This window comes from Poecilia formosa, unplaced genomic scaffold (assembly GCF_000485575.1).
Source record: "Poecilia formosa unplaced genomic scaffold, Poecilia_formosa-5.1.2 Scaffold112, whole genome shotgun sequence".
NCBI lineage: Eukaryota > Metazoa > Chordata > Actinopteri > Cyprinodontiformes > Poeciliidae > Poecilia > Poecilia formosa.
In genome coordinates, this window is record NW_006800051.1 from 1,055,124 (window position 1) to 1,059,964 (window position 4,841).

Below are 4,841 nucleotides of genomic sequence, written 5' to 3' on the forward strand. Positions count from 1 at the left end.
ATGTTATCAGCCTAAAGCAGCAGCTGCTCATGTAACTGTCAGGATTATAAATAAACTTATTAACTACATGAAACTGAACTCTGTCTGGTTTATATCTAGATCAAAGGTTAGAGGATAGAAAATATCATCCAAATATGTTTAGAAGAACTTTGAAAATCTGATTTTTATTCTTCCTCATCATCAATTCCTAAAATAAGGCCGAATAAAACGGAAACAAATTTTAACCTCAAATTCTTGTTTTGTTTTTTTTTTTTTTAGTATTTAAATCATCTGAAGAGATTTTTCATTCATGATTTAAAATGTTCGTTGTTCTTTATATTTATAGGTTTTACAAAATTCCCCTGAGAAAACATATTCAAAACAAACTAGGACCACCAGGGGGCAGCACATCCACGTCTGTGTTTTATCATTTAACATTTGGGAAATAAAACTTCAGTAAAGTTAATTGAAGTGGACACATATATAATCTGATACATTATTATAAACTAGTTAATCTGAAATAAATGAGAATTAAAAGGAAACCAGATTATACATGAACTAAGACTACAATCTTACTTCATGTTTTTACCTGAATCTTTATCATGGTTTAAATAATTTTCATATTAAAGTTTAATTTATTGACATAACCCAAACAATTGCTTTACATTTCTATATTGCTCTGATCTTTCAGCTGGAACGAAGGGCCTCAATCTGGTTTCAACCTGTTTTTCCTGGTCTTGGTGTCGGTTTTGATCTCGTTTGATAAATTGAGTCGAGGTCGGTCCGAGACACAAACATTTTTGTCAAAATTACAAAAACTGAACTCTCTTATTTTCACTCACAGACACATGACAATATGTCAGAACGTGTGGCTCGATCTCAAGATGTGTGCTGTTACTTTTACTGGTAATTTGATTCATTGTGTGATGTAATTAATCAAAAACCACGCCTCAAAAGACTTAGCAGAAATAATGGAGCCAGGTCTTAAAAACTCTGAAAATCCACTATTTTGGGAAATTTCTTGTATCAAAGTGTCAGAAACAACATTAAACTTTCAGTTTGTAACTCTGTTAAAAAGCCAAGACTTTATTTTAATACCTCTTATGATTTTTCCACAAGATTTCAGAGAAAGTTTGGATTCAAACAACAGATAATTGCTGATCAGCTACATGCTGGGGAAGTAGCCAGCAGCTGCATCTCCATTACAAATGTGACCAAAACTTTATCAATATGTGGCTAATGTTAAAAACACACACTGCAGTGTATCCATTAAATTATAAATGTAATTCATATTACATGTGAATAAGTTGGTTTCATGATAAGTCATTAGGAATATGCCACACCAGGATCCTCCAGCTACTTCCTGTTGTCTTCTTCGTGGTTTACACCAGTGGAATCATCCGGCTGTTGATCATGTGACTCGTGATTTGAAAAAAGTGTTTCTGTTGTAGTTTTGTGAATAAATTTTTATATGCCCACAAAAAAAACACCTCATCCTGGAGCCAAAACATTTTATCACAAAACGGGAGATTTTTTCAAATTTGCCACGTTTCCATTAAGCAAATTTATTTTCGAAATGTCAAATTGTGCCATTATGTGGTCACTAGAAACGCAGCTATTGTGTCCTGGCCTCATGTTACTCGGCCGTGTTCTGCTGTCGGCTTCATAAAATCTTTTTGGAAACACTCTGGAGTTAACGGTTTTCTAAGTGTTTCAGAGAGCGCTGAAGGAACGGGGGCCATTTATTTTCACGTGGGCCTCAAACGTCGTTGGACCGGCTCTGTGCTCTGACATTAAGTCTTTATAAAGATCTCTGACTTAAAACACCAAATATTTAGTCCTGAAGACGTTAAAAACATCAAGTCAGAAATGTCAAAAAGAAACCGACAGCAGGTCCTCATCTGCAAACAAGTTAAATGATGAAGGTTATTATTGTAAAATATTCATAAACAAGCTTCAATCAAGTAAAAACTAGAATCAGGAAGTTTCAGTAGAAAAGAAGCTCGAAGATGTTCAGATAAATATTCTGTTCGGCCTGCAGAGGAGAGCGGACTCGTCTACGGTAAGAGCTTCAACATTTCTGACCAACAAACCCTCAAACATACGCTGAGAGGTTTATTTCACCAAACTGTGTGAAATCAGCTCAGATTTAATCCAAATTTACTACAGAAACATTCAGAACTCCAAACACCAAAGGATTGGTTTAATGTGAACTATTCTTAAGTTTTAGTTTACTTTTGATCGTTCTGCTCAAACAACTTTTCAGAGGAAATCCCCTGATCCTCGCAGAGACAGAAACAGAATATTAATCATAATAAAGTCAACAGGAAGGAAATAAATGACCTACTATTTGACAGCTAGCACATTTAATGGCAACTGAAAGTCTCAAAGTTGTTTCCTGGTTATTAACAATAATAATCCTCCTGCATAAACGGGTTAAATCGTTGTGACATCAGAGCTTTTACACTGTCAAATTTCTTCTTTTTGACTTTTTGTCTCACTAAAATGTTTCAGATCAAACTAATTTTAATATCAGATAAAGACAAAAAGAGGTTTTAAAATTATGATTTTATTTATTGAGAGAAAAAACAACACAAGTGTTTCCAGTTCAGAGACTCAGGTTGGTTTGCATTCATTTTTTTTCTGTAAATGAATAAAATCATTATTTTGTTGTGCAATTTCAAAGCTGCTTTTTGTCTTTACTCAAGTTATTTTGATCTTTACAATATTTTACAATTTATGTTGCATTTAAGTTTGACTAAAACATATAAAGAAAGAAAGAAGGAAGGAAACAGAAACAAAAAAGAAAGGAAGAAACAAAGAAAGACAACAGAAACATGAGAGCAGGTCGACTGTTTTTCTGTAAAATGTAATGGAGAGAATGAAAAACTTCTTTCAAACTTCTGTTTTTTTTTTATTTCTGCTTCTGGTTTATTTTGGGATGTCCTGTTTCGTCTCTCACTTGAGGAAGCTTAAAAAACTGGCAGGAACTTCTGACCTTCATTTCTCCTTCAGCCTCACAGCAGCAACAGCAACATGTCTGAAGCTGATGTAACGTACGCTGACGTGAAGTTCACAACGCCGAGGTCCAGAGGTGAGCGTCCGTCCATCCATCCATCCATCCATCCGTCCGTCCGTCCGTCCGTCCGTCCGTCCGTCCGTCCATCCATCCATCATGTCTGTGTGTAGGTAATGTTGCAGCAGAGGACATCACCTACTCTGAGGTCCAGATCTCTAACAAACAGCAACCAGGTTGGTGGAAAAACTTATTTAAATCAACATAAAGATTCAGGAGGCACTGAAGATGTGTTTATTTTACAGTTTTTAGGAAAAAGAGTGTTCATTGTGTCTCTCCTGCTTGGATTCTCTGTGTTTAAACTCTGAAAACTGATTAAACTGAAGCCTCAGATTAGCTGATCATTTGCTGTTTGTCTTCGTTGACAATCAAAAACCAAATAATGAGTAAATATATAACACCACAAACAACATGTTTTCAATTCATATTGTTGATATGAGAAAACAGACATTTTTAGTTTTTGGTGTTATTCTTTATTTGTTTTTTGGTTGCCATGGGAAAACAGATCGAAGGAATGATAAACATATTCTATAAAATCTTCAGCAGTTGAGTCAGAATATTGTTTATGAGTTCAATCATAATTTCAGTTACTCACGTTTGATTTTTTGTGAGCTCAGTCTGTGTCAGAGTTGGGATCAGATCTCTGTTTCTCTGAGAAGGGAGAAATAAGGAGCGGTTAGTTTCTGCACAAATGAGGAAGTTTCTCAGCAGGATTTATTTTTAACAAAAATGGCGCAATTTCTGATAACTGAAGTGTGAAACCTCAAGTGTTTATCTCAGTGTGACGAGTTTTATTCCTCTGCTGTTTATTGGCCACGACATTAGAAACTTGGAGCTCTGCAGACAAATATCTTCATAACTCTGGGACATTTTGTAAAGTTACAACAACAAACTTCAGGATGTTCAGTTGGGATTTCAACAAAATAAACACATTACAGTAAAGTGGAAGAACGATATGTGGCTCTGAAGATTTGAAGAAGCTTCGTTCACGGCATGTTTTTTTTTTGTAAATCAGTTTGAGCTCAGTCAGAAGGAAACCATCTGAGAATATCAGTTTTAAAGTCAACAGATTCTCAGTTTGACTTCTGTCTGAATGTTTCACTCTGGTTTTAATTGAAAACATGTTTTCATTTTATATCCTTCTGCATCCCATTCTGTTCAAACTGTTCAGCAAACATCCAACAGTCTGGCTCCAGCAGGAGGTCAAAGGTCACCCCAGAGCGTCTGGTTCTGCTGGGTCTCGTTGTTCTGTTGGCAGCGGCTCTCGTGGCTCTTGGAGTCGCCTGTGAGTTTAAAGTTTTACTTCAACCAGCAGGTTTTATCTCTGTCAGTCATTTTCCTGGCAGATGAACTCTGACCCCATGATGACCTCTGGTGCCTCTGAGGTCATTTACATGATGCTTGGTCCTGTTTCTCCTTCTTCAGTTCATTGAGGTTTGCAGACATTTCTGATCCCAGTACAGACTGCAGATCAGCTTTAGGTCTGTACTTTGACTAGGCCATCTTTTTCAGATACTTTGATGTAGATTTGCTGCCACCAACAACCAGACCTGTTCAATCTTTTTCTGTTACTTCTGTAACTTTCATGATCTTCATGTTGAGAAGAAACATGTAACATAAACATGTTCATAAATACTGACTAACTCAAGGTTTTTTTAATCAGTCATTCAGACCAATCAGACTCTACAAACCCTGAAAGAAGAGAAAGAAACTCTGAGGAGAAATCTCTCAGGTGAGCTTAAATGTTAACTCAAGGTTCAGACTGTCAGATTTTTAAATTTAAAAA